Raw genomic sequence first — 15052 nt, forward strand, 5'->3', positions numbered from 1 at the left:
CCCAAAGCGTGTATTTTCCCAATTTTCAAATGTTCCCAGCCAGAACTTGCCTAGACGAAGCATAAAGCCTTACCCACAAAGCTTCCACTCCCCTCCCTTGGCAAACTGCCCGATCCAAACAGTGAGCCACTCCCGCAGTGGTAGGTTCTCCCATGAAGGAGTGCATTAGAAATAAAGCAACATGTTTTTCAAATCAGCACATATACCAAAAAATATATTTACTTAGTCCTGCTTAATGGCTTTCAAAGAGCCATTAGGCTCAACTGAGTGAAAATTATATATTACCAAAGCATGCACAACATATCCTAAAATAGACGTCTGACCTGGACGTACAATAGGAAAGCCATTATCTTTTTGAATTCTCCTTCACTTTTTTTTCCCCTAAGAAAATTGCCACATTTTAGAGCAAAAGGGTACATTTTCCCAAAGGTTTTCGTGTTTGCTTGCTTTGTTCCAAATCTCAAGAAAGAACCACGTAGTGCATTAATTTCTTGAGTGGTCTTAGTGAGGGACATTCTACTGCTCAAGACCTGGTAGACTTTCCTTCTTAACAGAGGCACCAGCTAAGCATGAGGAACCTAAGAAGATAAATGAAAAGTGGAAAATGTCTACGGGATAGAACAACAGCATTAGCGGGGAAAAAAATATACAAAAACACCCGTTCCTTTCCCATCAATTAGAGTTTAATTTGCAGTTTAATTTGACAAACTTTATATGTAAATTAGGAATCTGTCCCACTGCTATCTGGCACCAGAGAAAGCAGCGGCCAAGGGGTTAATAATCACTGACAACTTTTTATTTAACAAGCAGTTTTGTCATAGAAATGGAAACTGACCTGGAACATTAGCAATCAGAATGAAAGGGCAGGCGAGCAGATCTGGAAAACTCACCATTGTATGTGAAAAGGGAAAGTTCTTATGGATTTTAGAGAGGCCAAAGGAAAGGGCTTATTTTATATTTGAGAACATAGTTTAATTTAGATTTTTAAGGACAAGTCACCCCACATTCAAAATCCATATAGAATGGTTGAGAGAAACGGAACAATACCTCCATTTGATAATGGAAAGCAAGGCATTCATATTTGACAATACAGTGTTTATAAGACATATCTCATGGTGGTTCTGCAAGAAGTCAATGTGTAATTTAATGTATTGACTTCTATTTCTAAAGAATCATGTTGTTTACCTGGTTATCTTAGGGGTTACTGGTCCACCTTGAACCGTGTTGGTGAAAGACACAAATCAGCCAGTGTGTACCTGCCGACGATTTCCAGAGTTTTACCTGGAGACACCCAGAAGCAGAGAATCATTCATGGAAAAGGATGTTACAGTAGCAACAGCTCTGATTTGGGAATCAGGAGATAGAATTCAAAATCTCAGCCCTTTCACTTAAAAATATGTGGCCCTGGGGAAGATAGTTTCTTCCAGGGGTTCTTGACCGCAGCTGTACAACGAAACCACCTGTCAAGCTTTATATGCACACCTATACACCTGGGCCACACTGCCAAGATTCTGGTTCAGTGGGTCACAGCTGGGTCCCTGTATTGTTCAAAAACAGCTGGGGTCAGTAACTACTGGTACAGTATCCTCATTTGTAAACTAGGAATCCCATTTCCTATCCATCATGGAGGGTGGTTGTAAGGATCAAATACAATGATATGTTTAAGGCACCTGCAGCATGCTCAAAAGGGCTTCGTTTCTTTTTCTTCCAGTGGGCCTTGGTTGTTCTAGGTCAGGGCTCCCCAAAGGGGGTTCCGAGGAACAGGAGCCCCATGGGATGCTCTGTGGAAAGACTGCACCTGTCAGTCACATTTGGCAGGTGCACATTTTGCTCCCTTCCAGCCTGTTACCGGGACGCTTGGCACATTGGAAGTTCTGAAAGCACTGAAGTCAATGAACCATTGGACACAGGGTTTCTCCAAGGTATTTCACCACCAGATTCCTTTTCAACTGGCAATTATTAATTGGCGTTTCACATGACACGCTCTGGGGATCATTCCTCTTTATGATCTCAAACTAACGTTCTAACGTTTTGGAACCTCGCTCAGGGAATTTGCTGCATGTGGTGATCTGATTAAGACCCAGCCTTTCTCATCATCCTGAAGAATATCTGCTCCTTTTCTGAGCTATTAGTTTAAACGGACACTCATATCAGAAATGATTCTGTTTAACTATTGTAGTTTTTACTCAAAGTGCCTGAGTTTATGAAGGCAGAACATAAATGATCTAGAAAAAAAAAAATGAACCATCAATTGAGAAGTAAAATTAATAACTAAACAGTAGGAAGTCACAAGCCCACAAGTTTCCCAATAAAGGAAAGACAGTTATGTTATGTGAGATCATACCTTACCCTTGAAACCAGAGGAATGGGATAAAATTAGAAATGCAAGTTATGGTTACAGCTAAATTAATCCAAGGGTCAAAAACTTTGGTAGACATTTTGCATAGGTGCACTAAAAAAATAAATAAAAATATACATATTATATATGGGAATAGAGTAAATACTAGACTTAATTAAATAGGAAAATGTCATATTCTTCATCTAATGAAAAAATTGTGTTTTTAATCTACTTTGGGGAAAGCCAAGAACTTAAGAGCTTTTGGGAAACTGAATATAATGACATAAGTTTTTTGGCAACATCATTTGCCTGGTCTGCACTTTTAGCTTAAGTGGAATATCTGGCTTTAAATATGTCCTTCTGGAAACGAAAAGACAAAGTGACAAAGTGTATCTCTGGTTGAGGTATTTTTGTAGAAGAATCACCTACTCCTTGAAGCACAAGGAGAAGCATCCACACCGATATGTGGTCTTGAGATACATAGGGTGTAAAGTTCATGTTCATGGTCAGGTTGGAGAGAGTTTGCAATAAGAATTTGCATCCGGTAATTACTTAATTTTTCTTTTCAAGCATCCTGCTTTTGCAGGTTTGGTATGAAAATCTCGGAAGAACAGCTTTGCTTGTGAGCTTTCCGATATTTCTACTCCGGTCCTGGCCAGAAACACTGTGAGAACACCCTTTCATTTGGTATTTGAGCCCTTATGCCTCTGTTCCTGGCTGCAGACCAAAGGGAACAAACACAACTGAACATTTCAGAACCTCAAAATAGTAAACTAAAAATGGTGTGCTCTGCTTTTGGTTCTAAAAATGATTGACCCCGGAGCCTTGTTCCAAACAATCGGGTTGATCCATCTCTAACGTGGATTACTGGGTTTTAGAAACCATTGGACAACAAGTTTGTGGGTTTTTTTTAAATTGATAACTAAAAACAAACAAGCAAACACAAACAAAAGACAAAACAAAAACACCCACATGACCAAAATGATTGTAATACAGGTATCAGGTCTCTAGAGCAGAGGCTATGTTTTATGAACGTGCTTCGTGGGCCAGGATAAATTAATGTAAATGACAAGGGGATTGGAGTCTGGAGTATGATATTTGGCCTTGGATGTTGACTTGACTAATTACTAGCGGAGTGTCTGAGGCACCTTTCAGAGGCTCAGTTCCTTTGGGTCAAATTAATAAGAATAATGGAAAATAACTACAGTGATTTTAACCGGGGCGTTATGGGGTGCGAAGCATTTTAAAAATATTTAAAAAACAGTAGTGTGACTATTACAATGATATTATGAAAGTGAGTGCATCCCAGTTACTAGAAGTTTGAACTTCATGGTCAAACAAACATCTGGGTTCTAATCCCCATTCCTCTGCTTTCTGGTTCTTGGTCTGTGTAAGTCACTCACCTTCTTTAACTGTGAACTTTATCATCTGTGCAATGGGGATAGTGTTGTTAAAGTTAGTGAAATAAGGTATATAAGAAATCCGGCACATAGTTACTGCTAGGAAAAAATCGGTGGCTGTTAAGAAATGTATTAAGTGATGATGATGGTGGTGATTTTATATGCTCATAATTCTGGGAGCCAGTCTAAATACAAACATAAGCTGAATCGATCCTTGAGAACTCTCTGGATCCTTCTCCCATAAAGTTACGCACTCTGTAGAATTTTGCTGGGTGAATGGACACACTGTGAGGTTTACAGAGCTTATTTGGGCAGACCCAAAATATGGGTTGGGCCACATGTGGAGGATCTGGTGGGGGAAATGGAAAACACTTGCTAGGTTGATGCCAGGTATGAGGCAATGGTGATCTTGGCATTTTTAGTATCTCATTTTCGCCAGTCAGGAGAGGGAGGTGAAAAAGTGCAAACATACGTAAAAGTCATAATAAAATTGTCGTGGAATTAAAACATGAAACCCACAATCTCTTCATTCCAACATAGCAGTATTTTGTTTCTAAAAGTTCTTTTTCTACTAGGCATTCCATAGGAAGACTGTTGTCTTCCAAACCCATACTCACTGCCAGAAGCCTTGCCAGCCCAAAATATGACTTGTATCTTCTTTACTTGATATCCCCTAATACATATTAAATGTAGGGATTTAGTAAACATTAGACATGATTAAATATTACAATGTCATATTCTTTATCCAATGAAAACCGTGTGTTTTTAATCTACTCTACGGAAATGAGTAGCCTGCCATCTTTAAGGTATCAGTCACATGATATTTACTCTTCCTCCCTTCATAGTCAAAACGCTTGAGAAAATCCTTGTCATTGACCACACTTCTTTATGGATTTTGAATCCCTGGCTGTCTCCACCCCCTAGTACTGAAGGGGTATTCTTCATAGACAACTCTGCCCTTCCAAGCACCATATCCAATAACATTTTGTGAATGTTCTTTCTCCTTTGCAACTTTGTGTCATTGATTTCCTTCTTGGACCCCACCCCACCCAGCCACCATTTGCACTCTGCTGCACTATTCTTGTTTCCTTTTCAATTCCGATGACTCCTTTTCTCCAGCCTTAAAGGGCTTGCTCAGGATTCTGTCCTCCATCACCTTCTTTTTTGCCAGAGTCTTTATCTTCAGGTAAACCCATCCATTCTTGCTACTCTGGTTAATCCCTCCATCCTGAGGCTGGGCCACCATATTTGTTCCCTCTATGTTTGTTATCTCCACCTGTATTTCCTCAAACTCAGTCTATAAAATCAAGAATCATCAATTTGCTCTTTGAACTAGCTCTCCTATCCCTTCCTTCTGGATTCAGTAATTTTGTTTGTACATGGAAATTGTCTTCTCCTGGTGTTAAAACCCCCCAAACCTCAGTATTATCTTTGTCTCTCCACTTGTTTGACCTCCAGATTCTAGAAGTTCCCACATTTATTTGTAAGCTCTGTCAATTTTATCTCACAATGTCTGTCACACTTATAAGACAGCTACGCTGATGCAACGATCTGTGTGACACTCTTTGTGATGCTTGTTCGTATGTTTGCAAGATAGGCGCTAGACCTTCCACCATAACTCCTGCATTCCAACAGGAAGAACGGGGAAGATCACAGAAGCAAAGGGCGTCTGCCAATTTACGACAGTTTTCCTGAAAGCAACACCCAACAATCTTTGCTTACGTCTGTTGACCGGAACAGTGTTGCATGATCACCTGATCTTGTAGAGGCAGAGAAATGTGTTTTAAAGAATCTGGACACACTGCTGCTCCAATACATTAGAGTTCTATTTGTAAGGAAGTGCAAAATGATATCGGGTAGGCTATTGTCAAAAGGGTATTGGGTGGACTCGACAAACCTATTCTTCTGACTTCCCTATGTTTTCTTCAAATAAACTTCCACTGGTAAGATGAAAGAGCCTAATACTCCTTATTGACCCCCACCATTACTTTAGCTCACGTCCTCATCATCATTTTGCTTGGATGGTTGCCAGGCAAAATGGACACACTGTGTCTGTGCTTTGTGGCTATTATTGCACCTGTTCACCGATTCCTTTATTTAACAAGAAATTGACAACAAGCACTGTGCTGGGTGCTAGGGATGAACAAAACCATAACCATTGGTTTCAGGGACTCAGTTTCAGGGTCCTACTGTCTCACCAGTTGATTTCAGTGCAGCACAGTGATAGACATAATAGAGATAGGCACAAGGAATTACAGAAGCAGAGAGAAAAATGGGACTAATTCACCCTGGGAGTGGCTGAGAAGACCAAGGAGGTGATGTGAGTTGAGCTACGTATTATTAGGAGTTTCTCAGGACAACCCAGAGAGACATAAAAATAAATTTTCTATTTTTGTAAACTAATTACCAGGGAAAAACAAAGTGGTTGTATACTTGACCTCACTCTGAATTTAATTTTTAAAGAAAGTAATCATAAGCGAAAGCAATTTTAAATATAGCATTATAGGGCACAGTATTGATAAATGAGAGGAAAACTCGTTCTTAAAGAGTGTACCACTCACTTACCATGTCCTGAAATTAACTGAGAACTCATTTGTCAAGGCTGCACCTACCCTACAGAGAATTCTTCCAATTAACATCAAAAACGATCATTCTTAACCTTTCATGCATTAAGAAAATCTTGTCTGCACCCAATGTTCTGTTCATAATCAATGGAGCCCTTTATGTATGTTATTTCAAATTTATCACCCTGCATATTACTAAAATGAATGGATTAATAAATGAATCTGCTGTGGGTCCAGAAGCCAGACTTATTTGTTGTCTTCTGGTTCTCATGGGATTTTCTTTTGGTCTCTGTGACATTTCACTCTGCAGTTTCTCATGGTTTGGGATATTTATTGATAGCTACTGACAGCATGTGTTGGTATGCAGAGATGGACAATGGCTGTAGCAGAAAAGTGGACTTTTTAGGGGATCACTTATCCTCTGAAAATGTCAGGTAGTCGCTATCAGACTATGTTAAAAAAGCAATGCAAGCATTGTGTTATATCAGTTCTAATGGTATTACATTGCTATCAAAAGAATGAATTGAGCTAAAGTAAATGATAATACCTTGTGCTGGTGAAGTTATGGTAACATTGATACATTCCTAAACTCATTGAGGAATAAAATAGTGCCACATTCCTGGAGGCCAATCTCATGATGTGTAACATGATCCCTAAAATATTTATATCCCTGACCCTTGATTGCACTTGCAAGAATCTACTTATGGAGATGATTAGAAATGTAGACTCGTGGGCAGGGCTTGGTGTAGAAGGATGGCTATCAGAGCGTTAAGTGAATGGCAGACCATGCATGAGACGGAACATTATGTTGTCATCAAGATTTGTATTTTCAAGTAATTTTGTTTGCATAGGAAAGTGCCCATTACATTCAGTGATAAGAAAAAGAAGACAGTTGTATTAAGGTTTTATCTATCTATCTATCTATCTATCTATCTATCTATCTATCTATCTATCATCTATCTATCATCTATCTATCTATCTATCTATCATCTATCCATCCATCTTACATGCACACAGACACACACATCTTTCAAGAGACATTTCTCAAAATACCAACAACCCTCTAAGTTTAAGTGATTTCTGTTATCATCTTTAAATTTCTCTAGATTTTAGAGATTTCTATGTTGAGAGTATGAGTTTCATAATCAGAAACAAATCACTCAAAAGAAAATCCTAACAAGGATCATGTCAGAGAGGAAGCAGGGATTGCTTATTGGCCCTTTTCATACCTATGCTGTCTGTGCTGATCGTTCTCAGACCTGCACACAGTGTGAAGTCTCAATTCAGGCTCTGGCCAGGACAGGTGCTCCAGGCTCTGAGCAAGGCTCCCTGTTCCCATGCTCTGCCCTCATCTCCCCCAACCTCCAGACCACCCTGAGATGTCTCTTTCTAAGTACAGCTATCGCCATGTTACTTCCTGTCTTAAAACATGGTGAAAACCTTGCTGATTGCCCACAGAAGAGACCCCAACGCCTCTGCTTGGCACCAACCTTACTCTTGGGCTTGATATCCTTCCTGTCTCTCCATCTTCTTGCACCCCAGCAAAAGACACCATCAAATATCTTGCTGGCACACTTCCCCTTGCTCCCCCTCCCCCAACTTTATCTGCAGTTTGGCTCGTTGAAGTCCTACCCGTCCTTCAGAGTCCTGCTCAAATTCCCAGGGAGTTCATTCAAAATTCATCTCTTTCCCCATTAGTTCCTCCTTGCACTTTGTTGATCTCTTTTATTACATATATTGACATTTTACTCGTTCTATGAGTACTTTATTTTTTGTGTGTGTCTTTGTTTTTATATTGAGCTCTTGATTTTTACCTCCCCTCCCCCAATGATGTCTTCTTTTGTAATCTTTATGGAATGGCTCTTCCACATAGTATATATCACCATCATCTGACGGTTTGGGGACACAGAGTGCTGGGTCTCATCCCTAGGTCTCTGATTTAGTATATCAAGGGCGGGGCCTGAGAATTCCCATTTCTAACAAGTCCCCAGGTGCTATTGCTGTTGCTGCTGGTATGCGGACCACACTTTGAGAACCAGTGCTTTTCAATATTGGGAGAAAATGGACTAATGTCAACCTTGCTGTAGCAGATGGATGCAGAAGATAAGAGTGCAAGAATTAGAATCAGAGACTTGGGGTTGAATTCCAATTTGACTACTTCTTGCCTGAACAAATCTTAACCCCTCTGGATCTTCGTTTTCTTGTCAGACAAATGGGGATATTATTACTTGATCTACAGGCTGTTCTGAGAATTGTGAGAGATCATGTTTGTAGAGTGCCTAGGAAATGGTGGCTATTATTATTATTAACCCATGTAATCTGTACAATAACTTTATAAAATGGACTTGGCCACCCTTTTGCAGATCAATAACTTACCTGAAGTTTTCTACCTTATAAATGGTGAGACTGGGATTCTAATTCAAGTCATTTTGATACTTTCTACTCTACCCTAATATGGGATATCATGCATAATGCACAATAAGAGTTCCATGAAAGAGTTCCTAAAGTTGGATTTCCATATTTATTTGTGTAAAATCCTCCACTGGCAATACCACATCTCAAAATGTTTTCCTGGACTTTCAGTGTAAGACTGTTTCCATTGTTATGGGTACAAGTGCAATTTCCATCTCATCTTAAGAGGCTATGAGAAAATAACAAATCCAGTAAGTAAAAATAATTATTAAAGAATGAACCTACAGGGTGCCTGGGTGGCTCAGTTGGTTAAGCATTCAACTCTTGGTTTTGGCTCAGGTCATGATCTCAGGGTCGTGAGATCGAGCCCCGTGTTGGGCTCCGTGTTCAGCATGGAGTCTGCTTGAGATTCTTTCCCTCCATCTCCTTCTGCTGCCCCACCCCCTGGCCCACTCAAATAAATAAATAAATCTTTTTAAAAGATCCTTTAAAGAAGAAACTCACATTATTAAATTAAAACCAAGCTGAGTAAGCAAAGTGCCATTTTACAGTTCTTTGTTACTTTGTGGCATTATTAGTTTCAGGAACATTATAAAATATAGTTTTTCTTGGGGAGACTGGAGGTATATTTTATAATAGATTTTATGATAAATAACTTGATTTCAATAGCACTTTTGAATTTGTTAGACATTAAAACAATAGAGAAAGACCATTTTTATAAATTGAAAATTCACTTTGTGCGAACACTAAAATGCTAGGATTTGATTTCTTTGTTTCTATAGAAACAAAAGAAAATTGAGATTAAAATAAGCTAAAATGGAATGAAGTTTTGTGAAACAGATAAAGGAGCTTATTTTACTTGTTCCCAGTGTAATGTGTTAAGATAAAATCTTTATTTAAAACCCAAGCTATCTGTGGACACTTCTTCTTTTTGAGGAATAGTTCAGTTGAGACGGTGGAAGGGGCTGTTGGCACAATGGTGAATGTCAGGATTTATACCAACAGAAAATCCACCATGTGGGCTCTCGTTAAATGTATATGGTTTATTAACATGCAAGCTAACTTGATCATATTGCTCAAGATTTTTTCTTTTTTGACCTTTTAATGGGAAGAGTAGAAGATGAGTGAGACCAGTTTCATGGGTGTAAGACTTGTGAAGTCACATGGGGCCCCACACTCACAAGGGCCTCACACTTGGTTAAATATTCTGCTGCTTTCATTTTAGGATTCTTAATTTTTGAACACGGGGGGCCCACATTTTCATTTTGTACTGGGTCCTGAACATTATGTAACCAACCCTGAAGACAAACATTATTTTATATCCTTTCTGACTCTCTTTTCTGAAAACTGTCCCCCTTCATTCCCGCTACAGGGATACCATCGGCTGCCATCTTGCTCAGGGTGACTGTACACCTTGGCTGTGCTCGATTGGTTCAGAAGAGGACACCTGACTTTGGATGGGTCAATCAGAGCCCCTTCTCATGGCAAAATTGATTGGTCCAAAGATGGACACTTGAACCAAGCTGAACCAACTTGTAGGAACTTAGAAAATTGGACTGGATAACTGAGCTACTCGATTGTTAATGGCAGTATTTCCCACTATTTGGCCTTAGGAAAGAAGAGAAAACTGGTTTCAAGAGAGAATATAAAGAAAGAGGTGGACATGAACATGCTTGCAAAAGTGAGGACTAGAAAGAAGGTCTTGTAACATTCCTGGATCCATTGATCTCTGAGGCCCAATGGCTTTCTCTAGGTGGATTCTATTATTTATTATCAAAAAGTCCTAACTATTACAGGAATGAAGAGAAATTTTTTCCCATTTACTTCCGTTTTGTCAATTCAGTTCCAGGGAAGGCTCTTCTTATTTTGAGAGAATAATTCTTCACCATGCCGCCCATAATCTTTTTCCTGAAATGACTTTATTTTCTGAGGTGTTACAATCTTGCTGTCTCAGTGACCTGCAGACAGAAGGTGTCCCCACCGGTAGCGTGTAAGAAGTGAGCGGTCTGTGTCTTCATGCTTACATTTATATGGGCTCTACTTATGTGGCAGGAACAACTTGAACCTGACAGAAGATTGAAATGTGTTTGCAACCAAAGAACCTGCAACACAACCCACCTTTCATCAGGAATTTTGCTCACAGAGAACACATGGGGGGTGGCAGAAAAGAATCAGAAAAGCCAAATCAAGCTTGGAGCATTAACGGTGGTGTTATTTTAAGAAAGCACTGTGCTCACAGTAATGATGTCTATACCAGCCCATAAAACCACTCAGATTTTTCTTTCTTTCGGACAATATGGTCCAGTGGGAGAAGTTTGGGATCTAAAGGATACTATTCTTTAACTTTATGATGTCTTCATTCCACCCTTCTGGATCTCAATTGGAGGTTTTGCAGAATTTAAGTCATAATTTCCTCTATGAAACCTAGGAGGTAGGATGTGGACCTATAAATGGCATGTTGCAGAAAAAGGCGAGGATATGCTATCTACCCACTTCACCCCTCTTGCTTCCAGACTAATCCAACAGAGGAATTAGAATGATTTATCTTTTGCTTTCCCATCATAGAGGCATAGTTGCACTTGATATATTTTCCTGTTCTTCTGCCCCCTATTAAACAATCTAATATATAACTTAAAATATCATTTCTTAGAAATGTATCATGAAATGTACTGAGAAGAACGTCTCTGCGGCATTTATCTAGCGGGACCAGTAATGCTGGGAAGTGAGGCTTCCATAGGAAGAGGTAATCAAATCAGGAAGATGAACCAGGTAGAAGTAAAAGCACCTTTGACAGGAACATGTCTAACTATATAGATGTTGATTGGGATGTGCTTGCCCGCCAACAGAAACATTAATTCAACTGGCTTAAATGATCAGGATATTTTTATTTGTTTATTTGCTTGTTTGTTTGTTTTTAGAGAGAGAGAGAACACACACAAGTCAGGGTGCAGGGGAGGGAGGCAGAGGGAGATGGAGAGAAAGAGAATTCCAAGCAGGCTCCACACCTAGGTAGAGCCCGATGTGGGGCTTGATCTCATAACCCTGAGATCATGACCTGAGCTGATATCAAGAGTCGGATGCTTAACCAACTCAGCCACCCAGGTACCCTGATGAGGATATTTATTATGTCGTACAATAAAAAGTCTAGAGATAGGGTACTAACTCTGGGTTTGGCTTATTCAGCAGTTCAATGGCACTAGCAATAACCGAAGATTCTGCATTTTTCAGCTCTGCTATTATCAGCATGTGTATGACTTAGCACTTCATTTAGCAACATGGACAGGGCAAGGGCAGAGAGAGTGAAAACCTTTCCCAGAAGGCCTTGACTTTTCTTGCTTTCATGTAACTGGTAGGAATTTCATTCACTGCCCATTTCAAATTCAAGCCCGGCTAAGGGAGAACTATTTCTATGATGGATTCACCCCAACAAGTGTGGGACTTAGACTTCCCTGAAGGATACGAGTACCCAATATCTGAAGACTACTGGGGTTTTACAGACGAAGAATAGGGGGAGGATGCTTATAGGGAGAAAACAATAGGTAACCTGTGACAGTAGCAAGATAGGGTCAGAACAATTGTAGAATATTCCAACACAATGGGATGTGTAGTTGTCCTAATTTAAGAAGCTAAAAAAGTGGCCTTCCTTAGACTTGTATTTTCCTTCATCTATGTTATATCAAAGATATCAGATAAAGTTCCGAGATTTTAACAAGGAGGAAAGAGAAATTCTAAATAGTGAAATCCCTCTTCAAATCTCCTTAGCCTCCTGGGTTTTAAATAATTGCATTTGATTCAGCCTTAGTGTCTGGTATAGGATTTTTTTATTTGGCCTGGTTTAATCCACAGCATGGCTCCATTCATTTGGTCTGTTCTTATTAGTTTGTTTGGTTTTGAAATCTACAAGTTCACATACGAAGTATCCATTTGTCCCCATCTAGTAAGTGAATAAACTCATTTTGAAATTTTATTAACTTTTCTCGAAACTTCCAAAAATTGTGAACTGCAATTAGCAGTCCAAAGAGTAATTTGAGATCTAACTCAAATCAGGAAGTACTCTGTTAATGACAGATTCACCTTCAATATATTTGGTGATGTTTCATAAAGGAAACAAACGTAAAATTCTACCTGATACAAGTAGTATTTGCTCCTTCTACTTTTATTACCCCCACTTCCTTGGCTCACATTCAGATCTTCTCTTACCTGGACAATTCCAGTAGCTTCCTAATGGCAATCCACCCATCATGTTGTTCAGAAGACAGCTTTCTGAAACACAAATATGATATTCTTCCTTTGCTTGGACCTTTACTGACTCTCTGTAACTTACAAGATCAAGTCCATGATCTTTGGTTGGATGCCCAAGAACTCTGAAACTTTGTTTCTATCTTCTATTATAGCTTCAAAAGTTACCAATTCAGTAGAATTTGAAAGTACTTCCAAGGTTACACTCACTGTAGACTCCAGGCTTGGGGTGCTGTTTGTGGTTCCCCAAATACCCCATATTCTTTCCTGCTTCCAGATATTGGAGCATTCTTTTTTTTTTTTAATAATGATTTTTTATTATATTATATTAGTCACCATACAGTACATCCCCGGTTTTCGATGTAAGGCTCGATGATCAGATATTGGAGCATTCTGATGCTACAATTCAGATTATAGTTTTCCAGCTATTCTGCTCAACAGGATCCTATTTATTCCTTAAGATGCAAAGACTCTTCCCAGTGAAGACTTTCTGGAACTCATCTTTCCCCCGCCCCCTGCTCCAGACAGCCTGCGGTTATACTTTGTAAGACTGTCGTTGTGTTTGTAGTTCAGAATTTGGACCTGTCCATCACATGCACATTTAATATAAACTCTAATCCCCACACGAGATGGGGCCTCACTGATTGGACCTAAAGACACAGAGAGATACCGGTTAGGGGGCCTTCAACAGGAAATGGATGCATATGAAGAGGTAGTTCTTTTCGGCAACATTTTAAAGACATTGTATAAATAAGTCTGATCAAGACAGATTTAGGTTCAAGCTGTGTGTTGAGCATCTCGTGGGTGTTTTCAGTCATACTATCTCAAAATAACAAATCTGTTAAGTATTATATAGGTATATGGAGGTTATGAACATTTTAGAGGTTGAATTTTTGCAAAAACTGAAAGATCTTTATAGTTCAGTGGTGATATTTTAAAAAGTTCTACCATCTTGTATTCATTGGAGATTGGGTAGTTATGTTAAAGGCGGGAGGTTGAAAGGTCTAGGTAACTTAATAGATTTTCTGTTTGGTTCATTCTTTGGTTCTCTAACATGAGTAAAATATAACTACCAAAAATAAAAAAAACTGCATGATAAAACATGTTTATTATAGTTTAGGGATAATTTAAAGTACATTTTAGAAGGGCATTCCCACCCCTTACATAATTAAAATAGTGTGACATCTTCCCTTCTTTTCTCTGAGCTTGTTGGTAGCAAAACCCATTTATCTTTGGCATCTTCCTAACCTACTGTATAAAGTTTTGCACTCAAAATACAGATATAATGAATATTTACTAAATAAATAAATGAAATTATAAATGTTAATGGTTTTTATTATCATACTATCTGGACGTTGCCAAGGATTTTGAACACAGTTCAGGCTTACTCTGCAACAAAATAGTCTGGATTCTTTTCTAGTAATTTTTTTTTTTATTTGACTATAGTCAACTCACAATGTCACATTAGTTTCAGGTGTACAACATACTGATTCAACAACTCTACACGGTATGCTATGCTCCCCACCGATGCAGCTACCATCAGTCACCACACAACACTACTAGAATATCTGTACTCTATCAACTCATTAAAAGGGGCATCAATAGGGAGATTTTCTTGATTATAAGGAAGCCCTCTCAAAGGTGTGTTTGCAATCGCATCTGTATTTCCACACCCAAGATGCAACAGATTGGCAACATTAATGTTTTGATCCTTCCCATTTGGCTGAAATTACATTGAAAACCAGTAGGAAATTCAAGTTCTAGTGTTTCCCATAAGAAACAAACGAACCTCACACAGCTCTTCAACTGAGAGAAGTCATTTTCCAGTATGTCAGTTGCTAGACCAAAGACCTTGACTCTCCCCTGCTGCTGACTTTTTGACTCTTTCCCTGTTCCTCGGCATCATCATCATGGTAGAGGCTGACCCCAGGACCAGCCATCCCATCTATTCTGTTCCCTTTTGACAGCATCCCCGGCAAAATTCCTTGTTAATTTAGACGTGGATATATGGCACAAAACAAGAAAGTGACTCAAAGCAACCATTTCTTCCCGGAAGTCCCAGATTGGGCTCGATGTACGGTGGGCTCTGGTTCTCAAGG

The 15052-nt window shown here is 39.2% G+C and overlaps 1 protein-coding gene across 1 annotated transcript in view; it reads left to right on the forward strand.

Annotated features, from left to right (window-relative positions):
* The window catches only part of LOC113263654 (uncharacterized), a 177987-nt gene extending 163769 nt beyond the window's left edge, over nt 1-14218 (forward strand). The window contains exon 9 of the mRNA XM_057303855.1: nt 10087-14218. The gene's annotated coding sequence lies outside the window, so the exon portion shown is untranslated. The remainder of the gene's footprint in view (nt 1-10086) is intronic.
* Nucleotides 14219-15052: the final 834 nt, after the last annotated feature.

This window comes from Ursus arctos, unplaced genomic scaffold, assembly GCF_023065955.2.
Source record: "Ursus arctos isolate Adak ecotype North America unplaced genomic scaffold, UrsArc2.0 scaffold_28, whole genome shotgun sequence".
Lineage (NCBI taxonomy): Eukaryota > Metazoa > Chordata > Mammalia > Carnivora > Ursidae > Ursus > Ursus arctos.